Below are 22455 nucleotides of genomic sequence, written 5' to 3'. Positions count from 1 at the left end.
TAAAATGTTACATTAATTCTTAGAATTACCACATGTTGAAAATGTTATTTTAATTTTAAGTGTGTGTGTGTGTGTGTGTGTGTGTGTGTGTGTGTGCTTTTGCATGTGTGCATGTGGGCATGTGTGTTTGTTGCTGGGTTTTAAACCCAGAATCTCATGTAGGCTCATCAAATTCTTACTACTGATTTGCTAAAAATAATTGATTCACTAGTTAATTTTTACTTTTTATTTTGAGATGAGATCTTGCTAAATTTCCTGGGCTGACTTCAAACTTTCAATACTCCTGTTCAGCCTCCGAAGTAGCTGAGATTACTTTGTGTTACTGCACGCTGCACGTTATGCTTTTTTTCTGGCACAGTTATTACTAAAGTCGCATATTGTAGTTTCTCCATAGATTTTAAAATGGCCAAGGATGGGGTTCAGGTGAACTTTGATACACCTGTAAACCCTTTAGAAAAATATAAGAAATGAAATGTAAAAACAGGAAAATTGGTCAGAAGGGGAAAAGTATAAAGTATTAGAAGGGTAGACTCCTGATATTTCCATCTGAGGCAGTTGCTTTCATGGTACTGACTCAAACGTCTGACACCTTAGAGAGAAATATACAAGAAGGCAACAAAACACATCTTAAAGAAAATGCATCTATAACATATTTCCCGGAAGTAGATTGTGTGTGCAGTATGGAAATTGCTTCTTGAGATCCTTGTTGAAGGAGGAACACTGAGCAACATAGACCAGATGAACTGGGAGCATTGTCCAGATTACCTATCCTTAAGTAGAAGGAGGGGGAGAAGAAAAACAGACAGAAAAAAGAAAAACGTAACATTTTTTCTAAAAAGGATCTTGTACCAGGGGTGTTCTATTGATATGTCAAGTTTATACATCCTTCCACTGATTGCCATGAGAAGTTTTGCATTGGATATGGAAGTTCACCTCTCAGATTCCGCCATCTGTGATGTTCATAAAGCTCTTTAGAGTTGTTTATACTTTGGGGGCACATTGAAACATAGATCAAAAAAAGTCCTTGTTAATGACTGCATTTCCTTGACAAGAATGTTACAGTCTAAATGTGTACTCTTCCCACTTCCCGTGACAATGGATATAAAAGAAAAATAAATTCATAAAAGAAAAACCATATTTTCTTATTCCACTTATGTACAGTCAAAAGCTCTGACCTTGAATTGTGCTCTCTCTCTCTCTCTCTCTCTCTCTCTCTCTCTCTCTCTCTCTCTCTCTCTCTTTCTCTCTCTCTCTCTCTTTCCCACTTCTCTCTCTTTCTCTCTCTCACTGCCTTATTGTACATAGCTCCATTATAGCAAACACATTTTTAATTATATTTTCTGCTTGGTAAATTTCCAATTGTCTGTTTTTTTTCTTCTAGGTAAGCATGGAAATTAGAAGAAGAACTTAGGAATTGAAGAATCTCAAATATTTATTAAATTGATGGAAAAGTGGAATTATTTCTTTAAACACTTAGAAACTTTGGTTCATCCTCTTTAGACTTTCCGAGCAGCACCATGGTAGCCAGTGAAAACAAGCATCTGACAAAAGGTGGGGGAAAGAGCCAAGAAGTAAGCAGTTGGATCATATGCTAAGAAAGATGGGAATGCTATGGAAGCATCAACTGTGTTTAACATAAGGAATCTTGAAAAAGTAGTTCTCCCCAGTACTCAAGGAAACAAAATTGCATTCCATAGCTGCAAGAGTTGTGTATTAGAACTTGGTCTTATTGGTCTGCAGAATGTTAAAGATTCATTGAGACATCTAAGCTTATTACTGAAGATGCTCAGGACCAAAACTGCCTCACCTCTGTTGCATAGAACTTCTATAGGACAAATTATACTCCCTAGTCAAATAATGGCAGGCTGAAGCTTAGCAAGATTGACGTTCACTTCAATGTCAAGAATATCAGTGATTACTTGTGTTATTTTTCTCTGTGTGGGTTTTAGCAAAACACACACACACACAAACACACACATGTGCATGCACACACACACACACACACAATGATCAGATATAGGTACAAAATCCTCCAATGCTCAGCACCATCGGTTTGCTATATCTGGAGGAAAATCATAAGTTTAGAAGTACAAACAAATGAATTGAAATAAATGAGTTCAGAAATCATTAAAAAATAAAAAGAAGTCTCATTTACCTGTTTAGCCTCTTCATGATGTTTTTGTTAGAAAAAGGAGATTGCTAAGAATTCCTTGTTTGCTTCTACTTATCTATTTATTTTACAGTGCCAAGAATCAAACCCACAGCCGCATGCTAGGTAATTTCTCTACCACTGAACTACATACCCAGCCCAAATTCAAATTTGGATTGGGAAAACGCATGGGACTTCATTTTGAAGATACTAGTTCTGGAAAATCTGCTGAGGACAAAACAAATGCTGAGGATGAGACAAACCCTGAGGACTAAACAGATCAAATGAGCTGATAAATAGGAACCATCAATCCAAACATATGTCTTAAAATTCAAATTTCAGTCGTGACAAATAAAAAGTACTATTTGTAAAAAATAAAAAAAAATAGGCACAACACCTTACTCAGACACAACTGCCTGTCCTCATCACAACAAAAGGTCATATGCTTCTGATTCAGTACTATTTTCTGAAGAGCTGAAACCAAATGCTCATCCACTCTCTCAGATTTAGACTTTGATTCTGTGTTCTGTAGTGATAGGGACTGTAATTTTTCCAGCTTATTTAAATAAAAAATCCATGCTTCTTCTATGCCTCTAATTGTGATAAGATTCTGCTCAGGAGGGCCATGGGTTTACACAAGGCTTCACGGAGAGGAAGCTGAACAAGATGTGGCCTCTGATACTGAGAAGTCGCAGCCTGCATGGTGAATGGCTTTTCATCAACAGTCTCACAATGGGGAAGAAGGGTGATTGTTCCCCACAGAAGAGTAGAAATGGAACTAATCAATTAAGTGAAGCTGGTGCTGGCAGCCGATGATAATGGGAAACCAGGGAACAAACAAACAAAACCCAGAAAACAAACAAAACCAGAAAAAAAGGCAAGCTGTGCCTTGGCAACCATGAAAGGCACAGAGACGCTGCTATTACAGTTGGTCACACGATCAAAGGTTAGGACATGTTGGTCTGGAAATCCAAATGATTTATTGGAAGGAGGGTTCTTTTCACACATATAATAAATCCAGAGTTTAAGGATTTCTGAATTAGGTTAGTCAAGAAGTGTGCTTCTTTCCATGGGTCCCTTGTATCATTCTCATTAGATTGGCTTTTGACCTTAGACCCTTCCCTTATATTTACTAGAAATTTTATATAAGAAATTTTGTATAAGGGTGAGCCATACTCACCCTTATATAAACACACAAAAATTGCATCTAAATTCTGGAGGCATGAACACTAGAGCCTAGAGTTCTCTTTACAGATCATTAAAACCTCCCTGAACATTTTCCAGGTATTTTGGCTAGATTCCATGTTTATGCCCATTTTGAAAATCCAAAAGTAGAGACATACGTGGATTTTTTATTACTGACTAAAAATAATTAAGATTTTTCACCAAGTTTCAGTGTATCTCCTCTAAACTCCTGATGCCTAAATAAGAGGAAGGTTCTAGAGCATGCAAGCAGCAGGTGATAGGATGCAGTATGGCTGACTTCGGGGAGGATCTGAAGATAAGTAAGCAAAGAGAGATGAAAAGCAATAATAGGAAAAAGTAAAGAACTTTGAGTGATATGACATTGAAAGACAAAATGTGTGGTCCAAGGAGTCAAGGCCAAGGTTGCCTTTGTGTTAAATAAGTTGGGACTTCATATATATTTCTTTCACTGGTTAGAAAAATGTGAAAATCAGCAAGAATCACATGTTAATAGCCTTTTTACCGTGTGTTATATGCCTGAGGTTTGTGAGCATTTGTATTCTTTACAAATGATAAGAGCTATGTATCATATCTACCCTTCACAGCTGAAGAAATTGAGACTTGGAAAAACAGATTTACTTGGAGCTAATAAGGAGCAGAACTAAGATTTGAGCTAAAGTTGATAGGAATCTTGTGGTTAATAGTTCTCTGCAAGTCTGGCTACCTTTGGAAACACCATTAGAGTCAGAGCAAACCTGGAAGAAAGGTACTGTAATGGAACAAAAGGTGGTCTTTTTATAAACCTTTTCCTGACTCTGCATATGTGTTGAGATTAAGCTACAGAGGCTTTCATGGAGATCTTCACTGGGGCAATGAAGGGTGGATTTTGGTAACATAATGTTCTCCCTATCTCCTGACTGTTTTCTTCACAACCATCATGATGATAATGTTTATTTAAGTTTAACTTCTTCCAATTGAGAACTTTTTTTTTTTTTTTCGGTAATGGGGATGGAAACCAGGGCCAATCTACCTCCGAGCTACATTCCTAGTCCCAGTTTCTTATTCTTTATTTTGAAACAGGGTCTCACTGAGTTGAAAAGGGTCTCACTAGTAGCTGAAGCTGTCTGTGAACTGTGATCCTCCTGTCTCAGCTTCCCAAATGTTGGGATTACAAGCATGCACTACCATGCTTGGCTGAGAAGTCCTTCTTTTAAAACCATTGCATGGAGAGTCAGATCTCTAAAATTCAGAGGCAACCTCACACCTACATCACTTTCCAAAAAGCTCCCTTTTCTTCCAAAGGCAGACCTCCCTGCAGATATATAAACACTTAATTTTGGCAGGTCACAAAAAGTATCCGATGAAACTTGGCTTGGGTGTGAGGTGTAACTTTTCTGTATGTGTGTCTGTTGGCTCCTCTTAAGACAGGATGGTGCAGGGATTGTAGAGAAGAAACCGGCCTAAAGATCTCTATTTGTGTTCTTGCCTCCTACCCTGTGAATAGTAGGAGCAGACTAAATGTGTCCTAACTTATAAGGTGTGGGGCAAAAACGAGATTATGTAAAGTTGCATTAAATAAAGCCCATATTAATAATGTTAGTAGTGAACACATAGGTACTACTTGCCGTGGAGCAGGTTCAGTACATTCATCAACCTATTTAATCCTTACAAAACCTCAGTCATGAAGACTATGACATAAATAAAGACCCTTGTGTCATATAAAATACAGAATAACTTGATGGTTTCAAGATCTTATGAATCCTGTTATTTCCTCCAATCTCTAGAGAAAGACCCTAAACCATAGAGACAAAGTATTTCACCCATGGACGCTAAGTCTGTGAGCCTGTGTATTTGTTCTCACATCATCTTCCTCCAAGTCTGAGACTGCTTTTTAATCATGGCTCCACTCTGTCAGATGGAAGGACATTGAGAAGACTGTAACCAGGACCAAGTGTGTGCTTCTCTTTTCTATTTTCAGGGCCTTGTATTTTAAGTGACAATACCTAAAAGTGGGAAGGCAGAGGAGCTCATATCTGCCTTTCTCTTATTTAGCAGTGCTCCATTTTCTGCCCATCACCTGAAGAGATCTTGTAAATTAATAGTGCCACCTTACTTAGGAACTCTCTGTGATTCCTTACTATACTAAGATGGATGGAATCCCAGCTACTGAAACTAACTTGAAAGAAGTTTTAATATTCGGTAAGGTGTTTAACTTCTGACTATATGGCACATTACTTGTCCACCTCCATCCTCCACCTACAATCTATTTTCACTTCCACACAGCTATGGTCATCTCTTTTCCCTTTCAGCATTTTGACATTTGCAAAAATGGTTCTTTCTTCCTATATCCACCCACATCCCCCTATTTCCTACTCTTACCTTTCTCCAAGATGACCCTTACTCTTTCATTTTCATATCTGTGTAACCTCCCCCAAGAAACATACTTTGACCCACATTCCTTTTCCCTATGTCTGTGAGCACACTGCCATGTTCCATGTGTAGCCATGATCAATTCCATTGGCATTGCCAGTTTTTTATCCATGTCCCTACAACATTATAAACAGCAAGAAAGGAGAAAGTGAGTATGGTTCTCACTAGGTCTTCTTCAGCCTCACATACAGCCAATCAGCACTTTAAAGTTGAATTAAAAACTGCCTAACTTAAAAAGCTCTCAACAACTTCCAAACCATCAGTTATAATTTTAGTAAAAATTAGCATTATGCATTTTTTCTTTATTTCTTGGCAATTTGCAAAGGTAGAATTGTGGTGACAATAAAAAGAGAAACACATAGCAGGAAAGTGAATGTGGTTCTTCTCTATGTTTGGGTTATATAAAGTGTAGAATTTTTAAAAATCAGAGGTGGCGTGACTAGATTCCATCTTGTTCAGGCTTGGGGACCATATGCTCATCACCTTATTTTTTGTGCCTTCCTCTTTCCTTTTCCACATCAATTTTCACCGGCACAGTTTGTATTCAATTTTAGGTATGAGTATAAGCAAGGTAACATATTTTTCTTTAAAAATGGTCAAATGTGAAAGTAAGTTTATCGCATTTTATCAACTTTTAACATAAATCTACATACACATGAGGTATCGCCAAACACACACACAAAAAAGAAGAAGAAGAAGAAGAAGAAGAAGAAGAAGAAGAAGAAGAGGAGGAGGAGGAGGAGGAGGAGGAGGAGGAGGAGGAGGAGGAGGAGGAGGAGGAGGAGGAGAAACAGTCTGACTTAGCCTGAAAATGACTTGAACAAGACTGTGGTTGGATATCTTAAGAAAAGGCCTCACCAGATACCCCAATTTCATCTCCAATTTATAAAGGGACTGGATGCTACAGGAAACATTAAAGAGAGTAGATGAAAACATTGCCCAAACAAACTTAAAACTGTTTCCAAATATTTACATTTGCTTTGGGTTTCAAGGAGAAATGACTGATTTCAGGATTAGAAAATGAATGAGCATTTTTTTTAATAACAATGGGATCCTGACACAAAAGGAAACAATTCAGGAGACAGCTGCCTCTTGTGAAAACCATGTGGTGTGCACATATTTGGCTTCAGGGGATAAAGGAAGAAAAAATAATCAGGAAAATAGGCGGCAAAATGTAGAGTGATGGGAGGAAGAAAGAGGAAGAGTGATGAAGTTTTTAATAATAGAGATGCAAAATAGTGGGACTCTGGGAGCCATCATCAACAAGAGCCTGTGAGGCTGGGTTATCTATCTCTCATTTTTTTATAAAAATTCATACATAACATTTTAAATCTCTAAAATTACTCTCTGGTTTAGAATAAATAAGCTGCACTGCTGTTATCTTTCCATTTCCTAAGTGTTCTGTGTTATAAGAAAATTATTATGGAGAATATTAAATGCCTAGTGAGACATGGAAAAAAAATAGAAAGCAACAGTGTCCAATGTAGGGGGGGGGTAGAACCCCAGAGCTTTGTCAAGATGAATCCTGCTATTTGGTCATTTGTGAAATATGTCCGAATAGATTTGCATGGTCCTTATTAAGGACTTCTCGTTATTTTTGACAAGTGCTTATTTAGACAAGTTCTTTTCTTCCTGAGAAGCATGCATTGTTTGGGGAAGTGATACTCAGTCCAGGTATACCTGGTGGAAAGGAGAGAATAACCATTCTGCCAGCCAAATATGGGAAAGTTATTTAACATGAAAACTAACATGTTTCGTGGATTGTGTGGAGAGATACTGGGGGACACTGGAGTTAAGAAGCATCATTTGAGTAATGCCCTAAGAAGAACATTTATTCAAATGATGGGAAAGAATATTACAAGAAATTAGTGGACGCTGGGCGTGGTGGCGCACGCTTGTAATCCCTGCGCTTGGGAGGCTGAGACAGGAGGATCGCACAGGTTCTAAGCCAGCCTCAGCTACTAAGTGAGGCTCTCAGCAACTTAAGTGAGACCCTGTTTCCAAATAAAATTTAAAAAAATAAAAGGTCTGGGAGTATAGCCCGGAGGTAGAAAGCCTCTGGGTTCCACCCCCAGTACTACTACTACTACTACTACTACTACTACTACTAATAATAATAATAATAATAGTGGACACTTTGTTAAACAAACTAGTAGATTAGAAAGAAGTGAACATGAGAGAGGGGGAAGAAAGGCCAACAGTGTACAGGAAAGAGAGAAAGTGATAGGAAGTAAATGTGGCATGCTGCCAAGAACCCTGCATTATAGACCCTTTCAAGACTGGAAAGGCAATGTAGATTTGCTTGTGCCATCGGAAGAATCCACTGGAAAGCTGGCATCGACTTGACCTAGTTTATTAATATGTCATGCATCACCAGTTGGGAAATTGACTCTAGAGAACAAGATAAAAGGCAAGAAGGCTGGTGAAGGGGTGAGGGGAGAACTTCAGTGGTCCAGGTAAAAGATGATGGTGAATGGCAATGCTGAAAAAGCAGGGGAATGAATGCATACGGTCCCAAATAAAACCTGAATTATCATTAGATCTTAGATGGACATAGGTAATGTTATGTTAGAAACTAGAAATTAAGCATGATTTTTTTTGCTTGAGACTTGTAAGTAATAAGCCAGTCTGAAGTAAGAGATGTAAGGATTTCTGGACAGTCGATATTTGGATTGAAAGCTTTGTTTGACATACATTTGGGAATATGCTATTTGATGATATATAAAAGAACCCAAAAGACATGAAGAGTCATACATATACATATGAAGACATGCTCTGATAAGACCTCTAGAATGATGAAGTGAAGTAGGATTCCTGGGCCAAGAACAGAAGATTGAGATATGCTGACCTTTTGAGTCTGGGGGAGGGAGAAAATCATATATAGAGAGAGTCAAAAAGATCTGAACAATATTTAATTCTTGGATGGTCAGGAGGCTCTGGTTTCTGATCTAATTCCCCAACATCATATAGCCTTTACTGAACTGGCTGCCACTGTGTATGAACATAAATGAGAACTCAAAATGTTCTTTTGACACGCCCCTAGTATTTTATCAAGGGAGAAAAAGTTATTTCAAAATCAGAATAAATGTAGAATAAGCCAAAAGTGTTAAGTAGGCACCAAGATTATAGAAGAAGAGAGAGATTAGCTATTTGAAGGAAAGAAGTCATAGTGGTCTTTTTAGTTAGATATACTAAGTGGGAGGTACTCAGAAAATAACCCTAGGATAGACATCCTGGGTATTCCAGATGTATGTGGCAGGGTGTCCAAAAGGGGATTCACATATTAAAGAACTGGTTTTCTCTTCCAATAAGGTTGCTATAACCTTCCTGTTCAGGTGTTGAAATAAAAACCCCCCAATCTGTGCAAATATCTTTCTAGTGGGAAGCTACCTGTATGTATGTATGTGCCTTCTATAGTGTGTTTCGATTTTCACCAAAGTAAAAGGATAAAGCATCTAAGTCAGAGGCTGTAGCATCTTAATAAAACCTTTTATCATGGAGACTAGCCTAAGTAACTCAATATATGTTTTGCCTTGCATTCCCTATAATCATCTGCCCTCTGGATGGCTCGTGGGTAAAGATGTGTTGGTGACAACTCTGAGCTTGGGTTATGGTACCCTAGAGCACTGCACATCAGCCAACATACATGCCAGAATCTTTACCAAACCACTGCCCTCTCTTCTCTTCACATTAATAGTTAAGGCATTTACTTCTGCAAGTAATAATCGGGTAGCCCAAACTACTGTAAAAGATAGCATATGATGGCAACAGTGGTTCAGGACTAGTAACTTAACACGTGATGCAGAATGAGACTCAGGCAAGGAGCAAAGGGAAGATTAGTTTGTTGGGTTTTATTTCCAAGTAAAGACTGCTGGATTGCCATGAGAGAAAAGAAAACTAAATAAATATAAAAATGCAGACCTAATATTTGTTGATTATACTTTACTTATGAAGCATTCTGACACACAAAAGGAAGAAATTAGTTAGGAATTTCAGGTGACTGAAATCAAGACCAAGAGAGGTCAAGCAAACTACTCAAACCATCCAGCCAGGAGTTGGAGCCGGGCTCCTACATGATCTGCCTATGCTTATCTTTCTGTACAATACTGCCTCCTAGCGGTCTCTTTCCCCTCCAGGCTGACTCCACCACACATCTCAGTACATCTGGCTTCTGATTCTCTTATTTACTCAACTCACCTGATGCAGTAGCTCCCTACATGTCTTTCTTTAATTTCACCTCCATACATAAAGATGTGTTTTTTCACAAAATAAAACCTATCATTATTTCTGCTTAAATATTTTCAATGGTTTCCCACTCTCCGTCAAGAGTTTTGAAATATATTAGACTGGAGACTAAGAAGAGACATGTATGATCTTTAGTGTAACTCTCGAGCATTGTATTGTGTCAGTGTTAATACTCTTAACTCCTGTTTTAAGTGCATATACCATGATCCATGGGCCAGCTTAAGTCCACCCAGAACTAGGAAGTGTTCTGGCTACTACACTTGTATGGTGGAGTTGAAGACTATTAGTTGACTCTTTCATGCATATATTTCAATTATTCTCTGTGTTATCTTTGTTGTAGGTTGAAATGGGAACTCTTGGATGTATTTAAATCTACATGATGAAACATGAAGTGTTCAAAACTTCGGGTTTTAGAATTTTGCATAGACATAACGAGATATTTGATAAGAGACCAGAGTCTAAATATAAATTTCATGTATACTTTATATTTATATATGCCTCTGTATATCCATAGACTAAAAGTAATTTTATACAATATTTTTAACCCACCTAAACTTTTACCATGAGATCCACTGTAGAAATTTACACTTATTATATCATGTTACTGCTCAAAACATATCTGATCTTGGAATATTTCAGTTATTGAACTTTTGAATCTGGCATTCTCAACCTGTGTATGATTGTAAATCAATATTTAAGTCCAAGTGCATGTATGTGTATTAGGTAATTTTGAAGCTAGATTTAGGAGATCAATATAAATGATGATGTTAGCATTTACTGGTAAAAATGAGAGGTTTTACATTTCTTAAAATAAAGGCAAGGTAGGTGGTATGGACTGCAAAGAAAGGCTTAAAAACTTAGTAGTGGACACATTGCACCAACACTTTTGAGGATGTAGAACTGTAAACTGGCAGGGGTGGGCTGGACCTAGAACATGTTGTGAAATAGTAACTAGAGTTCTGCTTCTATACTGTGTCTTTTTGAGATTTAAAAAGAAATACTCTTTTTAATATTTTGGAACCTCATGTACAATGGCATCAGTAAAATCACATATGAGTCTGGAATTAGGTTGATCTGAAATTAGATTGTCTCAGGGTCTCTGCAATCTCCAGGGAACTGAAAGTTGATTAATAACCTGGTTAAGATTTACTACTTACTGTTCCACAGCATGCAGTGTTTATTTATGCTTTGATATGTTTTTATTTTTCTAAGGAACAGAAATGCTGTAAAATAGGCTGAATAAGATCTCCAAAGATATTCATGTTCTAATCTGCAGCACCAGTGAGTACATTGCCTCCCATGTAAGGGGGGCTTGAATGTGTTGTGGAAATGAATCTGGTGGGTCTTAGAGAATGGAGGCAGAAGGGTCAGAGTCGTTCATTGGAGACATGACCACAGAACCAAAAGGTAAAAATGGTAGAACAGGTCACAAGCTAAACACTACAGGAGGCGTTAGAAGTCAAAATGGCAGGAAAATTACTTCTCTCCTGAAACATCAGGAATGATATGACCCTTGACTTCTGACTGCCAGAATAAGCAGGACATCCCTGTGATTCCAAAGCCACTGATAAAGTGGTTCTTTGTTATAGCAGTAATATGAAATGAATGAACACTTTTTGGGGGGGCATAAATCTTAGTGATGTTCTAATTAGATCCACCTCAGCAGACTCTACTTCTGCAAAGGTAAGAAGATTCTCATGGTTTTTCCAGGAAGGGGGATTTTTTGTCTCTCTGTAAGTCAACAATTTGGTAAGCAAACTTCTCACATAGCTCTAATCAACTGAGTTGTGATGGTTCCTGTTGATCTGGGGATGTTGAGTCCTTTAGGAGGAGAATCCAGTGTACCTGAAATACCTTATCATTCACTTCCATGGTCATGAAACATAGGAGCCACCTAGGGCTGACAGTGTCACCCCCATGTGATCAAACAGCAGGAGAAACCAACACAGAGGTCTTTAATATTGTGAGCCCAAGCACATGACACCTTGTATCTGCCTTCCACAGTATGCAAGGTGGTTCCTCTCTGGAGACAGATGTGAATATTTAAGCATAGTCTTTGCATACTAAGTGGAATCAGAAAGTGTCTGAAATTCTGCCAGATATGCCACTCAACTTGTTTACTTTCTGTGAATTGTAAAGAATAATTAGTTCAAACTATTTTTTCAGCCATATAAGTTGCATCATACAGATTAGCAGGTGTCTATGCATATTTGTCTGGTATGAATGCCCTTGTAGCTGGATTCACGGAATCTGATCTATTTCCTTCTCAAGAAAGCAAACAGTGTAAGAGGTGGTTCTAGGAGGCAGAAAGCTCTGACTGGTATCAATCCATAGACATCTCTCCAATGCTAAATAAATGAATGGGATGAGCGAGGTGGCTGACTCAGAGTTCCTTAAGTAATTGGGACATTCTCAACTTTCCTGAAGCATTTTTCTAAGGCCATTCCAAGCTTCTAATTTAGTCATCATCACACTTTATTTTCAAAGTGTCAGTTTGGATGACACCTTCATTAAAACCATTATAATTTTAATAATGATGATAATTCTAAAAACTGACAGCACAGTGATACTAGGAAAAGAGGAGCTATTGCTGACTTACACATCTTGCTGTGCTGTCAGAGGGGAAGCTTGCCAGTCTACTCTGATGAGTGTCCAGCTCATCCCTGGCATCTAGCTCTTTAAGGCAGAGCCTCAGTCCATCACGCTCTGGTCTCCTCTTGGTCCCCACGTCTCCCTGTCATCATGCTCCATTTATTCAAACTTTGAGATATGGCTGCATCCTCTTGTTCACTTTCTCAGCTGTTGACATCCTAAGTAGACCAGGGCCATCAAGCCCTGGCAGAAGAGGGACAGTCCCCTTGGCTGTCTATGTCTTTAGAGACACCTTCTAAAGTCGTGCTATTCACAAAGGCAAGAAAATAACAACAATGAATCACATCACCAACACCCAGGGATAGTAAAAGCATAAGATATACAAAGACAATTGACTCAGAATAGAGATAAAGCATAGCAAAAAATGTAGATGTGCAGAAATCAATCATTGTGTGCATGTACACAAATATGTATATTCATTATTATTATTATTGCCATTACTATTATTGTTTGGTACTAGGAACTGAACCAAGGGGCATTCTGTCACTGGGATGCAACACAGCCCTTTTATTTTATTTAATTTTGAAAGAAGGCCATCTAAGTTGGTGAAGCTGACCTCAAGCCTTTAATTCTCTCATCTCTGCCTAAAATTGGGATTATAGGTGTGTACCACTGCACCCAGTTATTCATTATTATTTTTAACTTTTTCTGTACTAGAGGTAGCATATTAGAGAATATGCTTACTAACAAAGAACTCTAGTAAGAGTTAACTCTAGCTAGTAAGGGTTTACTAATAAAGAACTCTAAAATATTTAGAAGACAAATTGAAAGTGTCTGGTTTAATTCAAGTATATACTATAATTTTCAAATTGAAAATATCACTAATAAAAGTTTAAAAGTAGGATGAAGAAAATAAATATTTTAACCAAAATATGGGAAATGTCTCTCCAAGAATAATATCATGGGGGAGATCATAAAGAAATATATATATAGATTTGATAAAATACAACTATAAAATTCTTGCACATCATAGGACATAATAAAAATATTTTAAACCAACAACAAAAAAGAAAAATATATTTCAAACACAAGGAAAATAGAGTCCGTATATTTAAAGGGCATTAATAAATCAGAAAAGCAATTATCCAATAATGAAATGAGCAACAAAGAAATATACGCACATATACACAAACATACATAGAAATTTCATGCTACAAAAATGTATAATAAGAGAATTAGAAAGCTTTAAGTTTTTCTAGTAAAATCAGATGAAACTTAAAGTTTAAAACTATGTTATTTTTCTTGTCTACAAAATTATCAGGTTCAAAATAAGCTGGGAGTGGTGGCGCACGCTTGTAATCCCAGCACTTGGGAGGCTGAGACAGGAGGATCGTACAGGTTCGAAGCCAGCCTCAGCTACTTAGTGAGGCTCTCAGAAACGTAGTGAGACCCTGTTTCCAAATAAAGTATAAAATAGGCTGGGGGTATAACCCAGAGGTAGATAAATCCCTGGGTTCCACCCCCAGTACCACAAGTAAAAATAAATAAATAAATAAATAAATAAATAAATAAATAAATACTGGGCTCCTCCAAATGGAGAAGGGGTGATATGAGGCCTTCAGCTACCGGCTCCTGAGCTCTGGGCTCAGCAAGCCACCCTCCGTCCCTGTCACCATCACGGTCGCCTGGCCTTAATCATACCACACTGAAGTTTTATAGGGAAGTGTCTTCTTCCATTCTGCTCACAAGTTGATTTCCAACACCAACCACAATGCCTGGCACATTATATTTGCTTGAAAAAATGTGCAGTGATTTCACAAGTATTTCTGACCATTAGGAGCACATATGTAAGTGACTCAGTTAGCTGAAAGCCAGGGGTTTCCAAAGCAGATTCACATAAGCAGAGGTTTCCTAGGTGTGATGAAGGGGTAATCATGATTCTGAGAGAAGTCAACCCATGGGTCTCTGTGGATGGCCTCTACTGCTCACACCTGGGTGAGGGCAAAGCAAAGGGTTGTAACAGAGCAGAACAAAACCAGTCAAGGACAGCTGATCATTTTTCAAAGCAAGGGTCACCAACAGGAGAGAAAAGAACTGAAACTGTCTATGTGGATCTCAGAACAAATAGGGCAGAATCTCAGAGGGCCTGTGATTAGAATATATGCCAGGATACTCAGAAGATATGCTGTTGTAGTTGCTGTTAGAAGGTAACATGGAAAGTATGTAACATACCAGCAAGATTGTAGTCTGGGAAAGATACGAACAAAACATTATTAAACACCCCTTACTTCTTTTAATTAATACAAAAGGAAACAGACAACCTCAGAATGAATGCATGTTGACTATCCTTATGGAGCAAGTTGTTTGAACAAAAGAGCCAGAAAACAAAACAACAACAAAAAAATACTCAAACAAACCTGAGATTGGCTTAATGCTGAATAAAATAAAAATATTTCCCTCTTTTTTCTTTTTCTTACATTTTTCCTTTCCTCTTTTTCTCTGTCCTTTCCTCTTTCTTCCTCTCCTTTCTCCTTTCCCTCTTCTCCCTCTTCCTTCTCTCCTTTATATCTCTCTCTTTTCTTTTTGCTTCACTTTCCTTTTCCTTCTTACCTTCCCTTTATTTCTTCTTCCTCCTCTCTCACTTCCCTTTTATCTGTTTTTCTTCCTTCCACTTTCTTTTGTTTTATATTTTTCCATACTGGGGATGTAAACCAGGGGCATCACACCTCCAAGCTACAGTCTCAACACTATTTTTATTCTTTTCTTTTTTTACTTATATCTCTTTTTTCAATACTGGGGATGAAATCCAGGGGCATTCTAGCTCCAAACTACGCTCCCAGCCTTATTTTTGATTCTTTATTTTGAAACATGGTCTCATTGAGTTGCAAAGGACCTCACTAAGTAGCTGAGGCTGTCCTTCAACAGTCATCCTCCTGTCTCAGCCTCCCGAATGCTGGGATTACAACTTTCTTCCACTTTCTTTTTACTTTCTCCTCTTCTTTTTTTTTTCTTTGTGACCCATTCTTTTGTCCTTCTTTTCTTCTCTCTCTAAGTTCTCTCTTTTCTTTCTTCCTCCCCCCCCCTTTTTTTTTTTTAGTAAAGCCTCTTCATAGTGAAGGGAAAGGCCCTAGAGGCCTCAGCCTCCCAAGGACTGGCTGGTGGAAGGAATGATGAGTTCAGAGGAATCAGGCATTGATATGACTTTTTCATCAGCAAACTTGTACAAGAATTGCTTCTCAGACCTGCAGAAGCCTGTTATCTGGGAATTAATGAAATACTACCAAACTCTCTTTTTGAGTAATTGAGGGAATCTAAACTTGACCATGCATCTTTTATGTAATTTCTATCTCTTACAACATAGATTTACATGAGAAATGATGGTTTTAGGTGGAGAGGTAGGGACCACAACCCACTTTTAAATTATATAACCCAGTCAACCTGTTTAAAAATGTTTGGAATGATATTTGGAACAAAACCACCAAGAGCAAATAATGGCCAAGAATGGAAATCCACCCAGTGAAGAGTTTATCCTGAATTGGTTACTCTCTGGCTGGGGGGATGGGGGGTCATTATTGAATGAAAATGCAGATCATGTAATTCAAACTTGTGGTGGCTCACCACCATGGCTCAACATACGAATCTCATGAAAGAAGCCAACATTCAAATTGGAAAAAAAAATAGCCCTTTTCTTACAAGTCCCAGGTACATGAGGAGCATCAGCGTTAATTACTTCAATAGAGAGGGGAGGGAGTGACTGGGAGAAGTCAGCCACAAAACCCCACATGTAGGTACCAGACTTTCTATCCAATTGTCACTGTCCTTGTGGGGACCGTGTGAAGATAGTGGCAATGCCAGAGTGGTGTTGGAGTGTGTACTGCAAGTCACTGCCTTGGCTGTGTTAAAGTGATGGAGGAAGGTGTGGCCACTGTCTCATAGTGACCGAGAATGGTGAAGGCCCAGCTCATGTCAGTCCCTCTGGGCATTCTTGAGTGATTTCAGCTATTCCAGTAGTAATTGAGATATGGTAGAAGCAGAAGCAGCTTCCCTACACTCTGCTCCTTTCTAAAAAAAAAAAAAAAAAAAAAAAGTGGAATTCTATAGTTATCTGGTGTGGTCAGATGGTTACTGGGACCCAGTTCTGCACAAGGTGAGTAAGCAGGTGTCAATCTGCCCCATGCTCATGTCAACTTTTTAATCTCCTGATTCCATGCTTCTAAAGGACCCATAAACACACTGGATTACTCTTTTTTTTGTTTCAACTGAGCCCTTCCTATGGTAACTCCTTAATTCAGATTGTGATTTTTTTTAAGTGAAAGAGAAGCTATCTAAAAATGATACATGTGGTCATTCTGGAACTTAGTGCTAAGATAAGAGAGCTCTTAGAATTTGAAGGCAGACTCTGGATGGTGGTCAGGCGATTGCTTAAAGAACAGAGATTGTTCTTATATGGAACTTAAGACATATTCTTTAGTAGAGAAGTTTTCCCAGAGATGTCAAAGTACCAGTTAATAATATTTACTTTCTGTTTCACACTTCTCTTGCCACAGAAGAAGGGGTGATTAATAAAATAGGAATGAAGCATTTTGGAACTTCCTGGCTTTAATATTATCTAATATAACCCCAAGCCATAATTCTTCTATTGCACATTGAAATGGTCAATGTCATGTGTTAATGAGATAGAGCTACAGGATGCCCAGATATCTGGTCAAGAGGGATTTGGGGCTGTGTCTGTGAGGGTGCTCCTCAGAAAAATCAGCACTGGAATCAGTATACTGAGACCCAGTGTAGGTGGCCATCATCCAGTCTGTACACTGTCACAACCCCAAATGGGAGGCTGTTAAATTAACTGAGTGAATTTAGAGCGGGGGCATCAGCCATCTCCTTCCCTTAGAACTTCCATTCAGGTTCTTGAACCTAGCCTAAAATCTATAGTCAAGTCTCTCTGGCTCCTGAAATTTCAAACTGTGCCTCGGCAGCTTATAGGGGTTATAATGTAGTTTCTCAGTCTCTATAATTTTTAAGAAGCAATACTCTATAATATATCTCTTCCCAGATATCTATATCTATGTTTTTATATCTACATGTGTATATATATATATATATATATATATATATATAATCTATATCTATATCTATATATCTTACTGGTTCTGTGTTTCTGAAGAACTCAAACTAATACACTTAGTTATTATTTTAGGGCCCGAAGTCCCTTGTATTAAGTCATAGTACAAATTTGCCTATATTTCCTTATTTATTAAAAAGCTGTATTTTGTGTATTGGAATGTTTTACCTGTTGTATTGATGGCATAAATATTCCCCAATATTTTCAGTGATAAGTGATTGATATAAACTAGAAAAATAAAAACAAGTACTGAGATGTTCATGCAAAGTTGGCCCTCTCAGTGTTAGTGAATAGAGTGGTACATACTCATTAGAAATAAACAGGAAAGATGTGTGTAGTATTGCAACCTTGGAACCCCAACACTTGGGAAGCTGAGACAGGAGGATCACATGTTTGTGGCCAGCCTCAAAGACTTAGTGAGGCCTTCTGCAACTTAGTGAGACCCTGTTTCAAAATAAAGAATAAAAAATAAGTCTAGGGATATAGCTCAGAGGTAGAATGACCCTGGGGGAGATTCAATCTCCAGTACCACACACACACACACACACACACACACACACACACACACACAAAGAAAGTACAGGAATAACCGTCCAAAGCATATACTTTTTCTAATCTCAACTGGAAGTATTTTCTCTAACTTTCTTTTTCTATGGTTGAGTAATTAATAAAAATGTTTTTAAAGATAACTGTTTAATCAGGGGAGCTTTTTACTGCATCACTATTAAAGTAATTATTTAGACATAGATGTTTCAAGCCAAAAATATTTTATGTTTTGTTTCATTTTATTTTTGTTTTTTTGTGTGTGTTTTGATAATTGAACTCAGGGGTATTACACTTCTGTCCTGCACCCAAATCTATTTTATTTGCTAATTTGAAACATTGGCCTTGAACCTGTGATTCTCCTGTCTCAGCCTCTCAAGTACCAGGACTACACATGTGTGCAACCACACCGAGCTAAAGGTTTTATTCTTTTTGAGTCATGATGAATACTCTGACTCGTCTTGCATTTTCACATTGGTTTCAGTAAAGTAAAGAGAAATCATTTTCCGTATCCAAAGAAGCATGGCTCCTTAGAAATTAAGTTGTAACGTGAGGATCAAATTAACTAAGATGATAAGTTATAACTTTCTTTTATTGTACTTTTTAATACAATTCAGTTAATTGAGAATAGGAGAGAACATTCTGCACAGTGGTGTTTACTGCCAGTCTGTGTAAAATTTTTAGACATCAGGAAAGTCTATATCAATAATATGGCACTAAATAAATAATGAAACATTTTACATAATCGGCATGTTATAGAGAGTCACCAGTATTAGTGACATTAATGAAATAAATTGCTAATAGAGTGCTTGGGGATGTTGTTTATTGATTCATCATGGTGTTCAGCGAAAATGAAGATCCTTGGATCTTATCTTGCAAGTTACCATAGAAGAGGAGACTCAGGAGTTTTCTGTTTAATACCATCTCTGTGTGTCTTATATACACAACATTTTAAAAAGGCCTAATCTAGCCGGACATGGTGGTGCACACTTGTAATTCCCGGGCTTGGGAGGCTGAGACAGGAGGATCGCACAGGTCCGAAGCCAGCCTCAGCTACTTAGTGAGGCTCTCAGCAACTTAGTGAGACCCTGTTTCCAAATAAAATTTAAAAAAGAATAGGTCTGTGACTATAGCCTGCAGGGAGAAAGTCCCTGGGTTCTATCACCAGTACCACCAATGGGGAAAAAAAAAGAAGGTCTATTCTAGCTTTCTAAAACAATTTCAACTTCATAAAATTTAAATCTTAATTCAGAATGATTTGTTAAATGCATATTTCTAATTTAGCCATTTAAAATATTTTGTTTAGAGTTTACTTAAAGTGAAAATTAAATAAAATTTTATAGAAAAATAAGAAAATACAACCATCCCAGCTGGGGATGCTTCCAAGATTTTATGTTCTAAATGATCACAAGCATGCTGTAGAGAAAAACTATAGTAGTTAAGCAATTATACCATAAAAGCAATGGAAAACACACTAATTATCTAGATTGTGCAGGTGAGCCAGTTTTTTTTTTTTTTTCTTTTGCTTCCCTTTCCCAGACTCAGCAGTAGAAATCCCAACCTTGGATTGTCATACGATGAGAAAAATTAAAATTTTGTTTGTGGTATATTCCAAAGGGAGGTACTACACAAATAAAATTTCCTTTTTCAAATTATATTTCTGAAAATTGGTAAGATTCTCACAAAGCCTTCTCCCAAAGAGCTTCAAAGTACGAAAATATAAGTGGCACATGATAAATAACACCCATTTAAAGTGTCCAATATAATCATATTTACAGTGTGTATTTGCTTATAAAACCATTGTCATGATCAAGATACTGTGCTGGAAAATGGTGGCAAATACCTGTAATTCTAGTACTTGAGAGACTGAGACAAGAAGATCACAGGTTCAAGGCCAGCCTCAGCTACTTAGCAAGACTTTTGGAAAATTACCACTTTTCTATTTCAGAACAAAAGAGCAAACAAATAAAAAATTAAGACTATGTTTATGCCTTCTTTTCCAGAGCCTGAGAGTATGTTGGCATCTCAGGGCACGATGATTCTTCCCACTCCAGGGTCAAACACAGAGGTTACCAAAGTAGAGAAAAGGAATTCAGTGTTCTGGATTAGAGAATATGACTAATATACCCATTATCATGACTGTAGCCTTCTTTCCACTTGAAAGCAGAGCTCTGGGTAAAGATGAATACTTGGGTACAAGTCTTAACTATTAACCTACTACTAAATTCTGATGCTGAGGTTAACATATTCCCAGGTATGACCAAGGTTCTTTTTTGTGTGTGTATGTATTTTTGTTGTTTGGTTAATGACTAAAACACATGGATGTGTTTTGTCTAAGAATATACAATGTTTGTTTGGGTTTTCAATTGGAGAGTTTATAAAAATGACCTAGTATTTTGACTTCTCTTGATAATTGGTTGTCTTGAAAAACGTGGAGCTAATGTCCACTTCACAGCCATCTGGAGGTGGACAGAAACGTGGGGCTAATGTCCACTTCACAGCCATCTGGAGGTGGACAGAAACGGTCCTTGATGTGAATTCCCTTCCAGGCCTTTAGAGAAAAATGAGATTATAATTCATGTAAATAAATGCAATAATTAATAAATTCTGGATCATCAAATGAACATATATTTAATGGTTTGGCTTAGAAAATTGTGGACCTGGTAAGATAGACTATTTGGTATAATTACTAGCTCTATTCTTGACATATTTGTAGAATAGTCAATATAATTGAGCCCCTTGAAGCTGAATTGTCTATGTATTAATTGGAAAAATTAATACCTACACAATGGGTGGTTGAGTGGTCATTAAGGGAATCATATTATATAAATTATGTGGCATACTTTCATGCATATACCTAGCATCCAATAAAATGATTTTATCAAGAATCTGAGGTTTGAATAACATTATTCAAGGTTTTCTAAAGATATGTAGAACAAATTGCATAATTATCATCCATCATATATATATGATGGATGATAATATATATATATATATATATGGGGCTACACTCCCAGACCTATTTTATACTTTTTATTTGGAAACAGGGTCTCTTAAAGGCAGCACGGCTGGCTTCGAACCTGCATGATCCTCCTGTCTCCGACTCCCAAGCGCGGGGATTACAAATTTGCACCACCACACCCTAGATCCTGGAGAATACTTTCTAATGAGCTTCTTGTATGCTGATCCTCAACTTAATTCATTCTACAAGGAATGTAATTAGGAGAGTTGGGGCCAAAGGTGGACCAAAGAATCTAAAATATAATTTTAAAATTGCATTATTGTGGACTGGCTGCAGAAGGCATCTCACCATTAGTGATAGGTGGAGAATTGATAGATCTCTTGCACGCTGTGGTTTTGCAATTATCACCTATTGCTTATAAATTGGGGTGGGACCTAACAGAATGGAATACACTGGTATTTGCAGTCTTTTAGGTTTTTGAATTCAGTGGAAGTAGTAAATATAAGAAAAATGAATTTAACTGCCTCTTGCTTAGAGGTACAGATGCATTGGGACAAGTCAATTAAGGGCAAATGATAATTAATCAATAATTTATGAAAATACATGGAAGGCGTAATGGATTTTTGGCATCATATAAAGAAACTCACTTTTCCTATAGGTTTAGTCCAAATAATAAGTATGGACCAGAGTAATGACTTAATTACAGATATAATGGAGCCATAAAGTTGAAATTTTAGTCCTTATAAGGCTACTATTCAAACTTAGGGCCCTACTGACAGAGGGGCTAGATATGGATATATATGAACTAAAATACTCAGAAACCTTAAATTCTCAAGTTCCCTTGATCACTTGATGTGGATACAGGTCAGTTTTGTTCCTTTTCTAAAAGGCAAGGCATAGATATTTGACTTAAAAGATCACCCATAGACCCCTCCAGCATTTACTTCCACTTATCCCTTCAATACTACAGTAAGTACAGTCCAACTCACTGCATAATATCACCATAAAAGTTCTAGACCTGGTAATGGAGAAAAGAGTCTGTACGCTAATGGATATGCCAAAAAATGGCAACATAAATATATTGCACCTGAAGCAGGATCTTTCAGACTGGATCCTGAAATGCAAAATGGAGTAAGGATAGAACAGAGTTTCAGTTAAGTAAGTTTAATATCCTGAGAGCACTCTCAGGGCATACAGAATTTAATACCCTAACAGAGTCCCTGGAGG

This window comes from Muscardinus avellanarius (genome assembly GCF_963383645.1).
Source record: "Muscardinus avellanarius genome assembly, chromosome: 4".
NCBI lineage: Eukaryota > Metazoa > Chordata > Mammalia > Rodentia > Gliridae > Muscardinus > Muscardinus avellanarius.
The sequence above is the reverse complement of the archived record's forward strand: the minus strand, read 5'-3'. Positions refer to the sequence as shown.